The 23,630-nt window shown below is 42.7% G+C and overlaps 1 protein-coding gene across 1 annotated transcript in view; it reads right to left on the bottom strand.

The window, feature by feature from the left end:
• SNED1 (sushi, nidogen and EGF like domains 1) overlaps nucleotides 1-23,630 on the bottom strand; it is a 2,960,801-nt gene that overhangs the window by 1,482,709 nt on the left and 1,454,462 nt on the right. The window lies entirely within an intron of this gene.

Here is a 23,630-nt window from a genome sequence, read left to right as displayed (position 1 = left end):
GCTCCCACACACTATTACTTTGCAAAGATAGCACCGTTCATCTTAAGAGATCTGAAATGCTAACCATCAAACAACCTGTAATACACAGCAAGGCCTACCTAGAGAATAGAATCCAGGGTTTGAAAAAAGAAAGTTTTAAAGATGTAGTGGAACATTCCAAAATATGCAGTGGGACTTCTAGTTTATATAGGCTTATACAGAGAAACAATGACACTCTTTAGAATGAGTGTCAAGGTGGGAACAGTCAGCAGAGACTGACTTCGGGTTTCAGACACTTAGAAGGAAAAGAACTGTGCACTACAACTGGCTGAGTCAATGCCTCTGGACACATCTAACCTACTTACTCTTCAAAAATAGGTTCAGAAAGGACCCTTCAAGGTAGACCTCTCGGTTTAGGAGTCGCGGAATGTGTAATGCTTAGATGGCCATACTGTCTTGCTGTGCTCACCTGTCTGCTACCCCTCTCCCCCAATAACCATCCACACCACATACTGCACTCTTTGTTCCAATGACGGCCCTAGCAAGTCAGAACTATGTTTCTGCCCTGGAATAGTGGCCCTAAATACAACCTAGTCCTACACCATGTCTATGCAAATCAACTAAGCATAACTAACAGAGTGCACAGACGTGTGTGTGTGCGCGCGCGCGCTTTCAAGAGGCACAAGCCGACATGTTCTGAGCTACAGAAAACATTAAAATAATCTCCATGAACACTCGGCAGCTGAAGCACACAGCCCACTACTCAACCGAAGACCTGGGCCTGGTGTAGATCCAAAATAGAAGGAACAATATCCTATTCAAACCGTATTAATTAACTATCCGTACATTCTTCTAGTTTAATAACACTAATTAGCGCAGCCGTGCTGCCATACCGGGCCTGCAGTAGTTAAGCTTCTATCATTTACATGCACATTTTCATTAAAAAGCAACTTCAATTTCCGCTAAAAATAATTTCATATTGCGAAGATTTGACACACTTCACTGCCCAAAACCTTAAGCTTCCTGACCCCGGGGTCCCTCATCATGTGCTTGACCAACTTTTTTTTTTCTTCCAACTCACATTTTGATACATGCTCTAATTCTATAATGATCACCAACGAACTACAACTACCATCACCAAGAAGAACAGAGGTGTGGGGGGGGGGGAGCAACAAACCAGCAAGGTCTGGGTGAACATTTCACACCCGACGAGCGATACTCTGACATTTTGCTATAGAAGAAAATATTTCTGTGCACTTCAGCAACACTAAACCAGTGGGTGTAAGGAAATCACCATTGGCCAGAAACGTTATCCACCACATACATACACACACACACAAACAAAACAGTGTTCCAAGTTAGAGGAAGTAAAGGTCTGGAAGGCTCAACTGTAAAAGCAGGGCAGAGGGAAGTGCCAATCCCACTGTCCCGGGGGATCTAGATTAGGTCATCTAGGGCAAGTCATTTAAAGGCCCCTGACCTTTAGTTCTCAAAACTGGCACTGCTCGACGACAGGGTACATTACGGTATTACATTATTATATAATAAAAACGACTATGAGAAAAATACACGTTTGGACCTAAATTTCATCAATAATCACATTTTAGTATCTAGGTAATTATCTATTTTCTTTAGAGGTCCTGCGTTTGTGTTTACCTTTCCCTATGTATTAAAAAATGTAATATCTAAAGATGAGTCACTCAAGGGCAGCGTTGTAAAGTGCATGGGGGTGGGAGGGGGGGTCAACCTTCCCATCATCACTTAAGTGGCTCTTCGAGAAAACAACTCGGTTACATAATAGGCTTAGCAGAGGAAACTACAAATAGTGCCGATTAAACTGATCCCAAATGCCCTTATGCTGTGCACAAGGCTGCCGGCCTGTGCATGGTATCTCTGAAAGCAGCACCGAAGAGCCCCTGAAAAGAAGAGACCGGGGCTTTCCCGAAGCAGGGCTGGAAAGAATAACGAGGCGTGTCATTCCCTTCATTCATGTAAAATGCGCGTGTGTTTGTGGCTTGGCTGCGACTGCCGCTCTGCTGGGAAATTAATGCCTGTTATGCTGAGCTAATGTTTATCAACGTCAGCCGGTTACAGATTTACAGCGGACTACACGGCGTCCTATTTTCGTGCTTGATCTGCATTTCCAGGGCAGCACTCGACAATGCAGGCGTGCAGAAAATCCCGGGGATTCCAAACATTACACAATACCACTGTCTGAAAATTAAAAAGGCAAAATTTTCAAGCCGTGCGACCAAGCCAAAAGAATTGTCAAACCGTGGGTCATGCGTGAACAATACATGTACATGATGCGTGGCGTATAACCGGCTCTTCCTGTACCCATTGTGCCCCCAATTAAAAAAAATAATTTTAAATTATATCCATTGCCTAAAAATGTCTGCTTGCTATCATACTGACTGAACTCTGAGTAAATTGTGTCAGGAGACCGAGGCAGTTAACGCACGCTATAAAAAGCGTAAATATTGGGAAAACCATAAGGTGCGCATCCTTTAGCTAAAAGTTACCCAACAATTGTGCAGAAGAAACAGCGGGCACTGCATAAAGTACAAAATTACCAAATGACATCTGTCCTCGTCAAACCAGCCATGCAGGGTGCACCATAAAAAAAAAGCTCAACAGTTAACAGGTTTTGCTAAAAAAAAAAAAAAAAAAAAATATTCACACCATAAATACATTTTGAGAAGGTTCACTCCATAAGGGAGACAACCAGTGCAGCCCAAAGCACGCGCTGTCATTGTTATGATTGCAACGCTTGCAGCGGTTACAGGGACACGTGAAGAGTCGCCTTACCGGAGAGCGGACGGGTCATTCCCCATTAGCAGCACCTGGCAACACCTGAGGTGCCCTGCCATGTCACATTATGCTCAGTGCGCGCGCGGCTCCCAGACGTAATCCCTAGCAGGCTACGGGAGCCCAGGAATCCACCCCCGCTACCTCAACAGCAGCCCGGCGAGGACGGCCCACCGCTGACGCAGGCCAACCAAATAATAATAATGATATGAGAGGATGCCATGAGGCCACGGGTGTCAGCAGCAGTCAAAACATTCCCTTTTCCCTCCGGGCTTCCCCGTCAGCCACTCAAACACTGCTGCCCCAATACAGTTACTCCATGTTAACGCTACAGTAGCCCTCTCCTAAGTGCACCAGATTGAACTCCGGAGAGTGGTTACCTTACCTAACATGTTCTATGCTTTTAGATATGGATAGCGCAGAAAACAAGTCAGGTCCCGGGCCGGCAGCCAATCACAGCGCAGCCCGGGGAATGACGTCACGGGGGTGTCCCGGGCCGGCAGCCAATCACAGCGCGGCCCGGGACACACGGCAACAAGGGGTGGGGCTTAAAAAAAGAGTCAGAAACGCCCCCGATTTGCGTTCTGACCGGGAAAAAAAGACTGACAACGATGTCTTCCAATGGCTAGCCTCCATTTATGGAGCTAGCCAATGGAAGAAGGGGCGGATTCAAGTCCCCCATAATGTAAACAATAGCTTTCGCCTGAACGTAGCCCTGCTTCGCAGAGCTACGGCCAGGTCGAAACCTAAAAATGTATACCAGAGTAATACCTAGTATAAAAAAAACAGATTTACAAAAATGTGCTCAGCGCAGATAAAAACATCAAAGAGTGTTATTGTCGGGTTTGTTTTTGATTGATTTGATGAAAAGAAAGTTAGTGCTGATGGAAGCTGGGTAAGAGAGTACAATCAGTTAAGAAGTGTATAGACTCCTCGTTTAGGCAAATACCCTCTTTATGAGAAACAGATAATTTGCCCAAAGCGGAAGATCACAAAAGAGTTTACAGATACTGAAAAAAAGAAAAGGACAGAAGGACCATCTAGAAGTTGTTAAGAAGAGAAAACTGGAACATTTTGAAGATATTGTAGGTTACCAGTTGGAAAACAATTAAAGAGTCAACTGGTATACAAATGTTGTTCTCGGTGTATTGTTTCATTTACCACATCTAGGTAACTAAAATGAACAAAAACCATATAAGATATTGTGTTCTACACTGTATCACCTGCTGCAACAAACTGTGACACATTCTGCTTCACGTATCGGAGAACTTTTAGAAAAATATGCAGTGGATCAGTAATGTTTACTCTCAACAGTCCACAAGACGTGCAATAAATTATTATGATTATGTTTGGAGTTTTAGACAAAGAAGTAACAATTGATGATTTATTCGGAATGAGTTATGCATGGAACCATGAATGTGAAGATTGTGATTATTCATCTACCACTCAAGTAAAATCTGAGAGTTTTCTCTTTTTAACATTACCAGATATAAAAAGTGTGCCTTGTGACAAATTGTTAAAGAATGCTAACCAAAATATGACCTGCAAACTGCAAATCAGATATTATCTCTACGTTTATCCTAATAAGAACTGAGAAATACCTAATACTAATGTTACAACAATGCAGAGCAGATGGCTCCAAATTGGAAACTCAATTACAAACTTAGAAGCTGGACAAATATCAATTTCGGGAAGAACTTTTCTACTTCAGTTATCATTTTTCCTGAAGGAATTAATACAACCTCTGGAAACTACACTGTCTATTTAAAGGAAGAAACTGGATGGACAGACAGTAATGACATCAACCTAAAATTCATACCAAAACTTACTTTAAAATTTCCAATCTCTTGTTTTTTTTTCAACTAAAGTTCTAAGAATGTGAATAAAAAGTGGCATGCTGTGTTTCTTGTACGTAGTTCATCAGTCTTTTAAACATTATTCGGCCTATTGGAGGTAATAGTCTTCTTCAAAATTCAACAGTCTTTATCTTCCACAAAAGAGTTAATACCACATCTAAATACTACACTATATAATTCAAGTCAGAAATGGAATGGAGATAATCCAATTACAGCAACTTTAAATTGAAAGCAAAAACTGCCTTTGTAACTAATAAATGACTACTTTCAAACTTTGACATACTATTTGTGGAAACAAACTTTACTATGGGATATTATCTATATGGATCACCACTATTTAAACATCATTTGGCCTACCAGGGGTGATGTTTTCAAAAGGATCCCAACAATCTGAAGAGCACTTTGTATTTATTTGTAATATTGTACCAGGTATAATAATTCCAGAAATATTTTTATCATAGGTTTGTTTACATCACTAAATTAAGACCAGAAAAAACAATTAATTAATTGATGAACTGTTGTGAGTGCCATGCATAACATCACTTAAGTATAGTGATGTACTGTGCAACTATGGGTTTTATTTTACAATCCATTGATTGCTTTTTCCCCCACTGTTGGAGGATGATGCTTCATACAGACCAATGTTTATGGTGAAGAAGTATGAAAGCTGATAACAGTAAAAAAAAGGGAACATTATATTTTCACGACGTCGTAATGCAGTGTTACAGTATAATAAGTTTAGGTTGGTATGATAATTGGAATTTTAAAGATCATAAACTAACATATCTTTATGTTCTTTTTCTTTTTACATAGCAGCTGCACATCATTATATGTGCCAAAACACTTCTTCTATCACAGACATATTGGTTAGACATAACCATGGAAAGTGTTTTTAAACACAAAGTGCTCGTGTTAACTTTCTATCAGTTTGCTTTGCCTATTTTATAATTAAACCTTGCAGTGTACAGCAGATATAAAGCCAGTCACATAGCAACTCACTCAATCATTCAGGCACATATTCATACAGGCACTCACACAAGCAATCACTCACCCGCACAGCCACTCATATACCTATTATTTCACTCATAGAGAAGATCACACCTGCACTCATTCACTCATAGCCACTGACACACAATTTCACTCATCCATACAACTAGTCACACACCAACTCACTCACTTATATACCAACTCACACAGCCACTCACTCATCTATACAACCATTTACAATAGCACTAGCTCACCCATATAACTATTCACATACCCTCTCCCCCACCCATACGGCCACAAACACTAATAGTCACTCACCCATACTGCCACTGATAGTAGCAGTAACTCACCCATACAGCTACTCACACACCCCCTCATTTATTCATACAGCCACTCATAAACACAATCACTCATCCATACAGCCACTGACACAAGCGCTAACTTTCCCATGTAGCCGCTGACACCACCATTTACTCACCTATACAGTCACTCACACAACCATTCAGTCACTCATACAATCACTCACAGAAACACTCACTCACTCATAATCACTGATACACCTACCTACTCACCAATACAGCTATTCACAAACCCACTCACTCACTTCCACAATCACTAACTCACCCATATACTCACTCATTTAGCTATTTACTCACCCATACAACCAGTCACACACCCACTCACTCATACAGCTACTCACACATTCACTCACTCATCCATACAGTCATGTGCACTACTACTCGCTCACCCATAAAGCTACGTACACTGCCTCTCAGTCACTTACACAGCCAATCACACTAGCATTCACTTACCTATATAGTAACTCACAGTAGCAATCACCCATATGACCACTCACAATAGCACTCACTAAGCTATAGAGCTACTCACACAACCATTCATTCACTCATAGAGCCACTAACATACCCATTCACTCACCCGTACAGCCAATGACACAGGCACTAACCTACCCATACAGCCACTCACACAACCATTCACTCACCCATGCAGCCCCTCACAGATACGTATTTACTCATACAGCTGCTCAAACAGCCACTCACTCATACAACCAGTCACAGTCACTAACTTACCCATACACCACCTCACACAGCCACTCACTCATCCAAACAGCCACTCACACTCACTTTCCCATACAGCTACTCACACACCATCTCACTAACCCATATAACCACTTACACTAACAGTCACTGACCCATACATTCACTCATAGTAGTGGTCAGTCATCTATACAGTGACTTACACAGCCATTCATTCACTTTCACAGCCACCCACAGCCCCATTCACTCACCCATACAGCCAGTGACAGACACTAATTCACTAATAAAGCCACTGACACAACTATTTACTCACCTATGCAGCCACTACCACAACCACTCACTCTTACATATGGCCACTCACACAGCCTCTCATTCACCCATACAATCACTCACACACTCACTCACCGATATAGTCATTGATACATCCACACCACTCACCCATACAGCCACTCACAAATACACATACTCACCTATACAGCCACTGATGTAACTACTCAATCACCCATACACTCACTCACACAGCAACTCACTCACCCATACAAGCAATCTCACACACAATTATTCACAGATACAGCTAGTCATGCAACTGCTCACTTATCCATACAGCCATTCATACTACCCCTCACTCATCTACACAGCTACTCACACACCTACTAACTCACCCATAAAGCCACTAACACTAACACTCACTAACCCATACAGCTACTCAGGCAACCTCTCACTCACTCATAGAGCCACTCACACTAGCCTTCATCCATAAAATTACTCACACACACTCACCCATAGTCACCGATATACCTGCTCACTCACCCATACAGCTATGCATACGCCCACTCAGTCACCTATGCAGCCACTGACACCATTAGCTTTCCTACACACTCACTCACTCACACAGCCACTAACTCACGTGTACAACTAATCACATTTGCTGTTTTCGGCGGTGGCGAACAGATCTACGTCTGGAGTCTCCCACCTTGCGAAGACTTCTCCTAGTACTTCGTCGTTTATGACCCATTCGTGGTTTCCTGAATCAGTCTGCTCAGTGCGTCGGCCTGAACATTCTGCACACCTGGCAGATGGGTAGCCGTTATCGTCAGTCCCCTGGCTAGGAGCCAGTGCCAGATCGCCTGCGCCTCCTGTGACAGAGTGCTCGATCTCAAACCCCCCCTGCTTGTTGAGGTAATACATCGTGGTCGTATTGTCCGTCTGCATAAGCAGAGAGTTGGTCTGGAAGGACGGATGAAAGGCCTTCAGTGCCAAGTGAACAGCTCTGAGTTCCAGGAAGTTGATGTGGTACGTGGACTCCATCGGGGACCACGTCACTTGAATCTGTAAGTCTCCGGAGTGCGCCCCCCAGCCATGGAGGGACGCATCCGTCACGATAGTCTGCGTGGGAATGTCCTTGTGGAAGGGAACCCCTCTGAGGAGATTCTCCGCTGAACACCACCACTTCAGAGACTGAAGAGCATGCAGAGACAGTCGTATCTTGTCGTCCCAAGATCCTTTCCTCTGATCCCACTGATCCTCCAAGCACTCCTGCAATGGTCTCTTGTGCAGCCGTGCGTGTGGCGTGAGGAAGATACAAGAGGCCATCGACCCCAGTAGAGAAGACACCGTCCTCACTGTTGTAGATGGAGTGGTCATAAGAGCCTGAGCCTTCCGAAGGAGTGATAATCGTCTCTCCTCCGAAGGAGACACGCTTGCTGACAGCGTATTGATGGAGGCTCCCAAGTACTGTATGCACTGGACCGGAGTCGGGACCGACTTGGACATGTTGATTTGCAACCCCAGTTTGTTCAAGAGAATGCACGTCTTCTGGAAGTGCGCTTGAGCTTCCGAGAAGGAGGAGGCCTTGATCAACCAATCGTCCAGGTACGGGTAGACATACACCTTGTTCTGCTTTAGGTGTGCAGCTACCACTGACATGCACTTCGAGAATGTTCTGGCCGCAGACTTCAGTCCGAATGGCAGAACTGTGTACTGATAATGATTGGCGCCGACTTGGAATCGCAGGAACTTCCTGTGTTTGTGTGCAATGGGCACATAGAAGTACGCATCCTGTAGGTCTATAGCACATAGCCAGTCTCCCTGTTGCAGCTGAGGATAAATCTGATGCAACGACAGCATGCGAAACTTCTCTCTGCAAATCCACTTGTTTGATTGTCGCAAATCCAGAATGGGCCTGAACTCGTTCTTGTCCTTCTTGCGAACCAGGAAGAACCGGGAGTACAGACCGCTTCCTCTTTGAGACAGAGGTATGTCTTCTATCGCCCTTTTCCTTAGCAGGATATCGGCCTCCATCTGGAGCTCGCGCAGTTGAAACTGCGAGCCGACCGGTGGAATTGCTGGAGGCAGGCTGGTGAACCGAAGACTGAATCCATTGCAAACAATATTCAGCACCCACTTGTCCTGAGTAATTTTTCTCCACTCTGCCAGAAAATAATGAACGCTTCCTCCCACCGGAGTGGGTAACGGATGTAGGGTAGGTAACTGCTCTGGGTCGAGACCCAGCTGGGGCTTTGTTCGCTGTAGAGGACTGCTGGCCTCCTCTACCCTTCTGGCGCTTCTGGAAGGGCCTCCGGAACTGCTGCTGCTGTTGCTGCTTCTGTCCCGAATTCTGTCCTCGTCCTCTGCCCTGTGCCCCGAACCGTCTCTGGAACGGGCGGTAGGCCTTCTTTTCTTTGGGGTTCTCCAGCCCAAAAGCCGTCAGACTCTCAGCCTCCGCCTTCATACGGGCCATCTCATCGTCCGCATGTTTGCCGAACAGGGTTTCCCCCTAGAAGGGCAGATTGGCCTGGATGTATGACGTTACGACGCATACTTTAACAACGCATACCATTACAACGCAATTTTTACAACGCAGGATCCTTTACAACGAATGCCTTTACAACGCATGACATTACATGGCAGATGCTATGACAACGCATGCCATTACAACGTAAGTATAGGTAAGTAAATAATTTTAAATAAAAATGTAATTAATAAATATTTAATTAATTTAATGACATTACTTTAATGTATTTGTAACTATATATATATTTTTTTAAAAAGTGTAGGTGTTTAAAAATAATATTCTAACTCCAGGGGGGAGTAATAGTAGGGTAAGTGCTGGATAGTGTAGGGGTAAAAATTACTATTCTAACTCCAGGGGGGTGTAATAGTAGGGTAAGTGCTGGATAATGTAGGTGTAAAAATTACTATTCTAACTCCAGGGGGGTGTAATAGTAGGGTAAGTGCTGGATAGTGTAGGGGTAAAAATTACTATTCTAACTCCAGGGGGGTGTAATAGTAGGGCAAGTGCTGGATAGTGTAGGGGTAAAAATTACTATTCTAACTCTAGGGGGGTGTAATAGTAGGGTAAGTGCTGGATAGTATAGGGGTAAAAAGTACTTATTTTTTTATTTTTAGAACTTTTTTTAATTAATATTAAAATTACTTAAATTAATGTATTTAATTTATTTAAGGTACTTTTTTATTAATAATAATTTTTATGTTTTGATATTTATTAAATTATTAATATTTAATTAATCAAATAATTTTTTTAAATTAAATAAATGTTTTAATAAAATGATATACTTACCTATATTTACGTTGTAATGGCATTCATTGTAATAGCATCTGCAATGTAATGTCATGCGTTGTAAAGGCATTCGTTGTAAAGGATCCTGCGTTGTAGTAGTTGCGTTGTAAAAGTAGTCCGTTGTAACAGTTGCGTTGTAACGGTTGTTTCCCGATTGGTCCCTCGCTGCTGAGCCTCCGGCTTGAGTGATGTGAGCCGAAGCCAAGCATGGCGCCGTTGGTTGATCCCATGACAATACCAAGAAGAATAAGTCTGCCCTATGTATTTTATATAAAGGCTCAACTAGAGTCCAGAAATATTATTAAGTCAACACAACTTTGAGCTCACTGTCAATAAGTACCGCTTACTGTGACTCAGACACGAAATGAAAAATTATATCATTTTATTTTTGGTAGATATTTTTCACAAGGTATATAAAAAAAAAAACGTAATTTTCAAGGATGCACATAAATAACAATATTTCAATCACATGGACTTAAATAAAACGCCCAAGTCTCCCATTCATCTTTCATTCATCATCACAAACATTCTACTAGTTTCTCATCACACATTCCTACATTGATATTCATTTCATGCACTCCAACACACTTCAGTACACATCGTACACAGTTACACTGAAGTTGTCCTGCGGCGTCCTCTCAGCGACTTCCTGGGGAACAAAGATGGCAATAGCAGGACATAACGTAACCACGCCAATGCGCGTTTCAGTGCTAGGCCCGATCTACGGCCGCACCTTCATCAGGGCATGTATACGATGGGAAACAAACATGGGCAACGAGACATCAGAACGGTGGCCACTCACATATAGGAGGGTCGCACAAGATTATCTAGCGCACTTATATGTACGGAGTTGTAGGAAGAAGCGCTTCTTCTTAATGGGTGTACTCCTTTAAACAAATAGAATCATAAACAAGCCCCAAAAGGAATGAGGCTTTGTATGCATAAGATGATATATGCAAAACACTGCTTCGTGTGTGTAGTCTCCAGGCGAAGATAAGGAATAACAAGGCAGCTTGTATGCAAAAGGCTGATATATAAACACAGCTTAGTAGGCGTGATCTCCGGGCACAGTAAATTTTAGAAAGGTCAGCCCTCAGGCGGACATGCGCTGATAAAAAATTCTATTCTTAGGATACAAGTTCACAGCTGTTCATAATTTAGAAGAATAGGCAACCGGCAGGACGAACGTCCAAGATTAATGTTTTAGGATGCTCTATAGAGCGCCGATTCCTGTCTCGCCGTGAAGACAGTCTTCACGGCGAGACAGGAATCGGCGCTCTATAGAGCATCCTAAAACATTAATCTTGGACGTTCGTCCTGCCGGTTGCCTATTCTTCTAAATTATGAACAGCTGTGAACTTGTATCCTAAGAATAGAATTTTCCATCAGCGCATGTCCGCCTGAGGGCTGACCTTTCTAAAATTTACTGTGCCCGGAGATCACGCCTACTAAGCTGTATTTATATATCAGCCTTTTGCATACAAGCTGCCTTGTTATTCCTTATCTTCGCCTGGAGACTACACACACGAAGCAGTGTTTTGCATATATCATCTTATGCATACAAAGCCTCATTCCTTTTGGGGCTTGTTTATGATTCTATTTGTTTAAAGGAGTACACCCATTAAGAAGAAGCACTTCTTCCTACAACTCCGTACATCTAAGTGCGCTAGATAATCTCGTGCGACCCTCCTATATGAGAGTGGCCACCGTTCTGATGTCTCGTTGCCCATGTTTGTTTTCCATCGTATACATGCCCTGATGAAGGTGCGGCCGTAGATCGGGTCTAGCACTGAAACGCGCGTTGGCGTGGTTACGTTATGTCCTGCTATTGCCATCTTTGTTGCCAGCAAGTCAATGAGAGGACGCCGCAGGACAACTTTAGTGTATCTGTGTACGATGTGTACTGAAGTGTGTTGGAGTGCATGAAATGAATATCAATGTAGGAATGTGTGATGAGAAACTAGTAGAATGTTTGGATGATGAATGAAAGATGAATGGGAGACTTGGGCATTTTATTTAAGTCCATGTGATTGAAATATTGTTATTTATGTACATCCTTGAAAATTACGTTTTTTTTTTATATACCTTGTGAAAAATATCTACCAAAAATAAAATGATATAATTTTTCATTTCGTGTCTGAGTCACAGTAAGCGGTACTTATTGACAGTGAGCTCACAGTTGTGTTGAATATTTCTGGACTCTAGTTGAGCCTTTAAATAAAATACATAGGGCAGACTTATTCTTCTTGGTATTTCCTCCCCTGCTGGTCTGCCCTACATCAGATTCAGGGGCCCCTACTTGTATTAGTTACTGATCCCATGTCAATACCCATGGGCCGCCAAAAGAGATACGTCAGCAGCCGCGCTGATGACCTGGTTCGATACCAGCATCCCCTCCTTCAGGATCTCCTGAGAATCCTCCTTCTTTTCTCGTGGCAGGAATTCCGAGAACTGCTGGAGGGAGTCCCACAGGGCACGATCATATCGCCCTAGCCGGGCCGCATCGCTAGACGCCTTCATTGCCGTAGATGCCGTCCCACAGGCCTTCCTGCCCGCTGAGTCGATCCATCGGCTCTCCTTATCAGGAGGTACGGTAGAAGACGGAGAGGTAGAATGTTGTTTCCTGGCCGCCGTCACTATAACAGAATCCGGAATCGGATCCATCCGCAGAAAAGCCGGGTCAGAATCCGGGGCCCTGTATTTCTTAAGGAGCCGGGAGGGAGCGGCTTTCACCACTGCTGGCGTGAGGAACAGCTCCTCCGCGGGCTCTACCAGTCCTGGCACTAGCGGTAGTAAAGGGCGGGACAAATGCTTCTTATGAAGCGTCTCAAAAATCACGGACGTCGTGGGTGTTGGAGCCGTCACCGTGATTCCTAATTTGACTGCACCCCTCAGGAGAACATCCTGGAACGTGCTGATGTCGTCCACAGGAGACACTCTTGTCCCCGGGGATTCCGACAACATCGGTGAATAGGTCCTGGTCCTGTAAGAGTCCGTGCGGGACCGTGATCCGCGCCCCCTATGGCGCCGTCTTGACCTCGTGGAAGATCTGTGACAACTCCTCGATCTCCCCCTCCGTCCGGAGCGTGATCGTGACCTCCTTGGCTTCGGTCGATCCGACGGTTCTACAGGGACGGGCGTCTTTGGCCTGGCTGGGGGCCTCGGACGAGGGGTCCCCTTGGGAGGAGTGGGATATCGGGGCAGTGAAACCGACCTTGGAGGAATCGGAGGAGGCTTGTCTGCCGGCAGCTGGGGCTGAGGTAAAGGTTGAGGACGCGGTGGAGGTGGAGGTGGTGGAAGTGGCGGAAGCAGAGGCGGGGTGGGTGCCCGCGGAGGAAGCCCCCTCGGTAAGGGAGGGGGGGCGTAACCGACTTCTGCCTGGATGGGGTATACACCACTGAGTACACCAAACCCGGTGATCCGCCTTCCTTTCCAGGCTGGGACTTTGGAGAGTCACCCATAGGCACCTGTCGCCTGCTAGACTGACTCCTGGCGCCAGAACTCCTTCCGCGCCTTCTCGGCGTAGAAGGACGGCGCCCGGACGGCGAGCGTCTGCCCCTCGACGACGAGCACCCTTTCCCTCGACGGCGACCGTCTCTCCCTCGACGGCGAATGCCTTCGCCTCGACGGAGACCTCCTTTGCCTCGACGGCGATCTCCTTCGCCTCGATGGCGATCTTCTTCGCCTCGACGTCGATGATCCCCCTCGACGACGACCTTCCCCTCTTCGCCGACAGCGAACGGCGGTGTCGCCTCGACGGCGAGCACCGACGCCGGGCCTCTCGACGTAGATTACTCGACAACGACTTCGACGACGAAATCGTCACTGGAGATCTCGACGGCGGTCTGTTCAGTTCCCTCGACGCCGAACGTCGACGTCGCTTCGACCCAGAGCCCTGGGGAGACGGGGAACAGACTGTAGTCATCCCTCTCGATGCTGTAGTCGGTGCAATCGACACAGACGGAGAATGGGGGTGCTTGCTGGTCTTCATGCCCCTGGGGAGACCCCCAGAGGCCTCAGCACGGGCAGAGGAAGCCCCTCCAGACCCACCTTGTGCCTTCAGTCTTTTGGCCTCCAGGCCCTGAAGCCTGATCTTCATTCTATCCCTCAGGGTCCTGCTAGAAAAGCCCTGACAAATGTCACACTCCTCTGGGACATGAGATGAGGGAAGGCAGATGATACACACCTCGTGTGGGTCCGATTTGGCCTTCTTCCTGGAGCACTCTGGACATTTGTCGAATAATGCAGGCATATTGACAATCAGAGAGTGCACCAAAAGACAAACAGGAAGAAAACACACCAAGTACTTCAAAAAAAAAGTACTCAAAGAACTTGAAAAAATCACTAATAAACCCTTGAAAAGGGAGAGCTCAATGCTCCAGGGTCCTGCTTGCAGGAGCAGGAAAAAAGAACTGAAAGTAAAAGGGACCTGCAGTGCATTCTGGGATACTGTAAAGTTCTGGAAAGTTCTCTTAAACCCACAGTATCCTGGGGCCTGTGGCTTGTCTGTCCATTTCTTCCTCTCTGTCATTCCAGAGGGTTTTTGCTGTTAAAGCAAGAGAAATCTGGACAGGCTGTGCTGTTTGTGGTTTTTTGGTGGAATTTCTAGTTGAAGTTCTGGACAGTGTAGCCTGTGGATATAGGCTGCATTATCTGTCTTTAATTCTCTCTTAAGTGTCAGTGCAGTTCTGCATTTTTCGACACTTTAAGAGATTATTTTTGATTGTTCCGGGGTCCACGCACATGGGCGGGACTATTCACTAGATTATGACTATACACAGAGATCCCCTACTACAGAATAGAGTACTACATCTAAGAAAGAGGGTATCCTGGCACATTATAAACTTACAGACAAGAAAACCTGGGGGACACAATCAAGATGAAGAATTAGGAATCCATCTGCATGAAGAGAAGTTCTGATTAAGGAGGGATACATATTATATTGACATATGTATTTACTGGTAGCATTACGGTTTCAGCCAGAAAACCCAGATGTTGTGTCTTATGCAGAGTAATAAGAGTATGTTTATTGAACATGTTGAAAATTGCATGATTTTAGCTTGAACCCTGATGCTAATTTATTGTTTTTCTTTTAGTTAACATGAGGAAAGGAAGGTGCAGACTCCAGGAGTGGAGACGTCGACTTAACCCCCTACCCTTTTCTTCAGCATCACTTCATCGTGGTTGAGGGCACAACACAAAGATAAGAGAACATTTTCTTTAAACGAAAATATAATTTCTCGACAAAATTTAGCTATTTGTCTTTTGTTGTTACAATCACATTCTTTCAAATCACTTGTTTATTGTGGATTTCTAAGCCAATGGATTCTGTGAATTCAAATTAAGGGACATGTACAGAGAAATTGTAGACAATGTTGCATGATGTTTCTACAAGTTATAATCAAGCCCTATGCTGGTAATATGCTTAAGAATATGTGAACATTCTGCCAGCTAGACACAAATTACCACATATCCTAAGATGTTGTGTGAGGAAATAGGAATCGGAATACAGGAGAATATCTCATTTTGTCACTATGCCGAATATATCCCGGCCTAACAGTAGGTTTAATATAATGCGAATATCTAGTCCACTGGTACCCTCACATCATCGTGTAATAGGTAGTTTTTGTGCAGGTATTGAGATTTTGCGTGAATTAATGAACCGCAATACAGGGTACAGAAAGAATACCACTAAGTCGGAAAGTGCCCCCCCCATCCCCCTTCTTGGTACCACAAGTTTGGAAAGTACTGAGATTCCCGGTAATAACTGGGAATACATATTGCGAAAATAATAGCAGGGTTACTATTATGCTGAGGAGGAGCAACACATGCTTGCTATTTACTTCTTAGTAATGGCCGCCATGATCACTGTGTTAAAGGATTTCCTGCTAAATCTAAGAAAGTGAAAGATACACAGGAATGCAAAAAGATTAGTGACTATACTGTATATACACATGTATGTATGAAATATAGACTCGTAACTGGATTACCTATCATTGGAAATCAACTTTGCACTGTATATCCTGTCACTCAAACATGGATGCCATTTGTATTGACTAAGGGGAAGGAATTTATTTTTCTTGTCCCCTTTTGATTTCTCTCTCCCTGTATGTATTGCACAACTGACTCAGAATCCAGTGTGTGATCAAGACTGTGGAGCAGTCGACACACGTAACTGGAAATAAACTAACTTCTGGTTGACATATCCCCTGAGTGAGCGCTTATTTTGTCGAAATTTTGAGCATTACGTCCGGTGTGCTTCGCCGGAATCAGCGCTCCAACTACCTGAGGGTGATATATATATATATATATATTCACTGAAAAAACCATAGGTTATAGACCATATATAGTTAGGAATTCGCATTTACAAAACCTTATTTTACTCACACAAAACCATTGAAATTCCATATATAGTTAGTTGCACTAACTATATATCGCGCACCCGCAATCCACTGCTGATGATGTCACATATTACATCATTCATGACATGGTCAGTGACATCACTGATGACATCTCAAATGACATCACTGATGACATCTCAAATGACATCACTGATGACATCACTGATGACATCTCATTTGACATTACTGATCACATCACTGATGATATCATTCATGTGATAATACGATGAACCTCTTCAGACTCTAATATAACCTTAGATACAAACAGTGTAAACAGACACTCACAGACTGTCACTCATCCATGGAGTTACTCACACACCTAGTCAGTCATGCAAAGAATCAATCACACATCCATTTGCTCAACTATACAGTTATACAAACTTTACTTATTCAAACATATACTAACACATATTTACTCTCTTATACAATCCCTGATACAAGTTCACAATGATCCATACAGCCACTCACACATTCACTGGCTCTTATGCACAGTTATTTATATATGTCAACTCTCACATGTACTGTGTTTTACATATGTACTTACTTTGACATGTAGCACTGAGATATCCATTCGCTCACCAATACACTCATGCACACAGTTAACCGCCCATACAGCTGTTTCCACTTGCACTTTTGAAACCATACATCTAGTGAATCAACTGCTCACACATCTATGCACAGAGTCATACACCTCCCAGCCACCCACACACACACTCAGTCTCCCATACAAATACTTGGGCAACCAATCAATAACCCATATAGTTACTCATATAGCTACTTATCAACACATGCAACAGTTTACAGAACAACAGACATAATGATGCACAAATTAAGACAGTTTAGTCACTAACCCATGCACTCAGTGAGACACATTTAATCACTCACTCATACAGTCAGTCATGCACCTACTAAATCCTTCATCCAGACACTTATACATCCACTCATTCTTCAATATGTAATACATATTTTAACTTTACAGAAACATACAGTCACTGGATGTTGTCATCCGTGATGTCATCAGTGATGTCACTGACCATGTCATGAATGATGTAATATGTGACATCATTAGCAGTGGATTGCGGGTGCGCGATATATAGTTAGTGCAACTAACTATATATGGAATTTCAATGGTTTTGTGTGAGTAAAATAAGGTTTTGTAAATGCGAATTCCTAACTATATATGGTCTATAACCTATGGTTTTTTCAGTGAATTTTCAAGGTTTTGTAAATGCTAATTCCTAACTATATATGGTCTATAACCTATGGTTTTTTCAGTGAATTTTCAAGGTTTTGTAAATGCTAATTCCTAACTATATATGGTCTATAGCCTATGGTTTTTTCAGTGAATATATATATATGCATACATATATAAACATATATCATCTGTATATCTATATAAATACAAACATAAATGCATGCATACATATACTTATATGCATACAGATGCATGTTATTTACATGAAAGTTGAAAAAACACTAATAAAAGCAAAGCTAAAAAGCCACCTCATTACAAACAGAATGGCTTTAACTTAAACGAGGGCGAGATCTATTGCATTTTCAATGCTTGTTTACTTTGGTTCCATCAAGAAGGCATTCAGATGTGTCACACATTTGCCATAAATTCTGAATGTTAGCACTCTAGTTGCACATTAGATCACTGTAGTAAAGCTACTGCTCACCAGGGACGTCTGCTGCTGGTATTCAAAGTGCATGTTTCAGTCTGCATGTCAGAATTTTTTTAATGAAATAGAAGAGGATTTGAGAAGTCACTCAAAATGATCCCTAATTTTTCTTTCTGAAGCACTAATCATACTTTCTATGGCAAAATTAACCCCCTCATGTTGTTCCTTTTTAAATCGAGTGTTTTCAGACTTAACACTTCATTCCTATCAAGATGGCTTCTGGTGTGCCATACTTTTGTCATAAGTAAGACTGTTAGCGCTCTAGTTGTTCTTTAGAACACTCTGGGACATTCTGTCATTGGGCTATACTTGAGGTACATCTGGGTGATATTTGGGCTACATTTAGGCTCTTTTGTCTCTGGTGGCCATCTTGGGAGACTGTATGTCAGAATTTTTTAATGAAATTGAAGAGGGTTTGAGAAGTCACTCAAAATGTGCCCTAATTTTTCTTTCTGCAGCACTAATCATAATTCATATGGCAAAATATACCCCCTCATTTTGTTCCTTTTTAAATTAAATGTTTTTAAAGTTACCACTTTATTCCAATCAAGATAGCTTCAGGTGTGCCATACCTTTGTAATAAGTAGGACTGTTAGCGCTCTAGTTGTTCTTTAGAACACTCTGGGACATTCTGTCATTGGGCTATACTTGGGCTACATCTGGGTGATATTTGGGCTACATTTGGGCTCTTTTGTCTCTGGTGGCCATTTTGGGAGACTGCATGTCAGAATGTTTTAATGAAATAGAAGAGGATTTGAAAAGTCACTCAAAATGTGCCCTAATTTTTCTTTCTGCAGCACTAATAATACCTTCTATTGCATAATATACCCCCTCATTTTGTTCCTTTTTAAATTAAATGTTTTAAGAGTTACCACTTTATTCCCATCACGATGGCTCCAGGTGTGCTATACCTTTGTAATAAGTAGGACTGTTAGCGCTCTAGTTGTTCTTTAGAACACTCTGGGACATTCTGTCATTGGGCTATACTTGGGCTACATCTGGGTGATATTTGGGCTACATTTGGGCTCTTTTGTCTCTGGTGGCCATTTTGGGAGACTGCATGTCAGAATGTTTTAATGAAATAGAAAAGGATTTGAGAAGTCACTCAAAATGTGCCCTAATTTTTCATTCTGCAGCACTAATCATACTTTCTATGGCAAAATATACCCCCTCATGTTGTTTCTTTTTAAATTAAATGTTTTAAGAGTTATCACTTTATTCCAATCAAGATGGCTTCAGGTGTGCCATACCTTTGTGATAAGTAGGACTGTTAGCGCTCTAGTTGTTCTTTAGAACACTCTGGGACATTCTGTCATTGGGCTATACTTGGGCTACATCTGGGTGATATTTGGGCTACATTTGGGCTCTTTTGTCTCTGGTGGCCATTTTGGGAGACTGCATGTCAGAATGTTTTAATGAAATAGAAAAGGATTTGAGAAGTCACTCAAAATGTGCCCTAATTTTTCATTCTGCAGCACTAATCATACTTTCTATGGCAAAATATACCCCCTCATGTTGTTTCTTTTTAAATTAAATGTTTTAAGAGTTACCACTTTATTCCAATCAAGATGGCTTCAGGTGTGCCATACCTTTGTAATAAGTAGGACTGTTAGCGCTCTAGTTGTTCTTTAGAACACTCTAGGAGGCTGCAGTAGAACACAAAGAAATCAACTGACAGTCTCTTTCCTTGTTGGATGTACATGTTTTACTGAGAATGTCAGACTTCATTTTCACATGACTGAGAAAGATAATGTGAATTTACAGAAAATATGCTTTCAGTTTAGCTTATAGATCCCCTTCCAAACCACTGTGGGAAAATCATGAGATATTAGTTTTCTTTCAAACAATATTCATGATATCACATCAGAAGGTTTTTTCACATGGTAAAATCACCTTAGAACCCACCACAATTCCTAAAACGAGTATGGTACCATCAACAAATGATTTATAATGTAACTAAAGTCCTAAAACCCTCTATTAACTACAATGCTTTTTAATGAGGTGCTATCATGTATATGGGTCCCAAGATGGCTGCCAACACTTCTTGGATGAAGTGCTGACAGCCAATCAGATCAGATGTGTGGTTAGGCTCCGCCCAGATATATATCTTTTTTTGAACCTAAATTACTCAAAATCCACTGGAGCACATATATTGAGACCTAGCAAAGGCACATCGGGCTAACAATCCCTACAATTTTGCCAAGTTTCGTGCAAATCCATTCAGCCGTTCGAGCTAAAAGTGAGGCCAACCGCCCTATGGAAATTAACATGGGAAAAACGCGTTTTGGGACCCCCCTTTTTTCTCAGCCCCCCCTTGACGAAACCCCCCCAAATTGTCAGGGGCTGCTCAGAAACAAAATGTGCCATTTTCCTGAAACTTTCAGCCGATTCCGTCCACAAACGCCAAAGTTATTAGACGTAGATTTTTCAAAAATCCCATAGAGAAAAAATCCTAACTATATATACCTACTGGCGACCGCCAGTAGGTAATAAATCTATCACGCCACAAAGATTCCAGTCGTGACTCCGCCGACTGCTAGGGCGGTCCATAACCCGGGTACCGGCAACCCTGTATTATTTCAAACTCCAACTCCAGTTCTCCAGAAGATATACGGTCACAAACAGGATTCGTTGTAGCCAATTGATTTATTCAGCCACATGCACAGCAACGTGTTACAGCATTTACGCCTTGTTCACGCTAGGGCGAACAAGGCGTAAAGCTGAAAAGCGTTGCTGTGCATTCGGCTGAATAAATCAATTGGCTACAACGAATCCTGTTTGTGTCCGTATATCTTCTGGATAACTGGAGTTGGGGTTTGAAATATATAAATATATATATATGGAGATAGACAGTATTTATCATTAGGACCTAGCTATGCAAGAGTGTTTTTTTGTTTTGCTAATAGACAAAGTTCTGCATTATACAAAACTTCAAAAAATCTCCCAAAAGAAGCTCATTCACTTCATATCCTTTCTGCAAACTTTCAAGGTGATCTGTCAAGTGGTGGCACAGAAAATTGAATAGCGACATCACGAAAATTGCAGAACAGAAAGCTAGACCTTGATACAGAAAGTGCGCTTTTTGAGATCAGGTGTAAATCCATTCAGTGGTTTTTGAGAAATTAACGTTCAAAAACTTTGTATATTTGGATGGTTAGGTTTGTGAAAAGCTCACAAGATTCCCAGGAGCTTGCCACATCAAATAATAGAGCGATCAGATTGGCCATGCTCCGCATCACTCCTATGAGAGTGAAAGGCTCCTGAAAACTACTGTGGGAAGCTAGCGCTATGGTTGGCAGGTTGTAACATGAAGAGAAATGTTGCGGCTGCCATTTCATGACATGGGGACTCAGTGTCATTATCGTTAGGCAAGGTAACAATGTTTTACTTCGGAATTAACAAAATCTCAGAAATTCACTGGAAAAAGAATCCTGCCCTTGTGCTCCAGGCATAAATATCGTAATAAACGCGATTTCCAGGGCCTGTTTCTTAGTTTTCCAACCATGCTAGCAGAGTCCCTCTAGCTTAGCTCACCCTGCTCACCAACCTGAACCTACTACCCTGACCACAGCACAGTCTTTGCTGCCCTCCCCAACACCTATTCTTGTTCTGTGATAAGGCTCTGCCTCTCAGATGTACAGCATGGCAAGGGATGTCCTAGATTCAGAACTCTTAAGAAGTGCCAGCACAAGGGAGAATTTTCCAATTTGTGCTAGTTTGACATGCAGTGTAATTTGTCACCCACCTCTAAAAGGGAGCCTTCTCATCCCCATGTGCTTCTAGCTCTATGGAATTCCTTCAAATAGGCTTTTACAAATGCCTGTTAGAGGCTGTATAGGCTTTTCTCCGCTGTAGTTTCAGTTTACTACCTTGTCTTTCCATATTTAAAAAAATTCACAGTTGTGACAGATGCTAAACAGCATAATGAGGGCCGTGTCAGAGAACACAACTAAATCACTGGAACTGAACTGGATGTGGAAAACATTATGAGCTTTAATGATAAGGTATTTCCAACACCCAGCTGCTTTCAGGATGCACTAAAAAGCTGGACAATTATACATTAACAGGCTGGATGGGATTCTCAGCACCCAAAAACTCAAAATACCATTTGTTCACTTCAGCTTGTGATGTATGTACCTGAAAGTATCTGCATGCCTAGATGACCATGACATGTAATATAAAGATGCGATGAGAAACAATGGCAGGGGATGGGAGTAAATGACTCCTAGGCTTCAAAATGCTAGTAGTGTGTATCCTGTTCTTATAATAAATATATCTATTTCCTACCAATTCTTTTCTATCCTATGCAATCATTTCAGACAGGCTAAGCCCCCCTTCCTGTTAGCATTCATTAGGCTCTCATGGTTTGAGGGTCAATACCAAGTGAGGTCAGTCAACCAGGGGCACCATCACATATTAAAACAAACTGCCATGTGGGATTCAAGGATCTGAGGACTGGCAGATGGCAGTCTGTGTGGGGCTCTTATAACACATCCAGATTGCTACAAAATATCTAATGGCCAGTATGGGTGTGAAGGACTTTGTTACATAGGATAGTTGCCCAACTTGCTTTAGTTAGAGACGGAATGTGTAGTAAACCCCGATGACTTTAACCCAGTTTTTATGGATGATTGGCAGGAAAAATGTATATTATTCACCTTGGAAACTTATTGACTCCTCTGTCTTATGGGAACAAATCTCTGGGTTTAACCAGTGTCAAACTCTTACTAATTAGAAGACTGGTACCGGAATTACTTCTTTAGAGGTCTACTGATCTAAATCTTCAATTGCATTAAGCTTTGTTTTCTGGGATTCTGGGAGTCACAGCTCCCTCAATTATAATCAGTGACGCACTAACACATTATCATATACGGGCACATGCATCATTGTCAATTGCATTCGCAAACGGTGCGAATCGCAATTTTCGGCCGTTTGCGAATGCAATTGACGAAATTGGGATGCATCATGTTTTTTGCAAATTTAGAAATCGCAATCATGTTGCGATTTCTAAAATTGCGATTGCATTTAAGAAATCGCAATTTAAGATTTCTTAAATGCAATGCATGAACATTTTAAATTTGCGAATTCGCAAATAGGGAGAGGTAAATTACCATGAAGTTGACCTTCATGGTAATTTGCGAAAACTTTCAAAAGTGCACAAAAGTGCATTTTTGAACGTTTCAGGGGCATGTGTGTTTGAAAAATTCACTTAAAGTTATATTTCAGGGGTGCAGGGGGGGGGTCCTTTGGACCCCCCCTGCACCCTTGAAATTGCATTTTCT

The sequence above is a fragment of the Lissotriton vulgaris genome, chromosome 11, assembly GCF_964263255.1.
Source record: "Lissotriton vulgaris chromosome 11, aLisVul1.2, whole genome shotgun sequence".
Classification (NCBI taxonomy): Eukaryota; Metazoa; Chordata; class Amphibia; order Caudata; family Salamandridae; genus Lissotriton; species Lissotriton vulgaris.
This window is presented reverse-complemented; position numbering and strand designations above follow the sequence as displayed.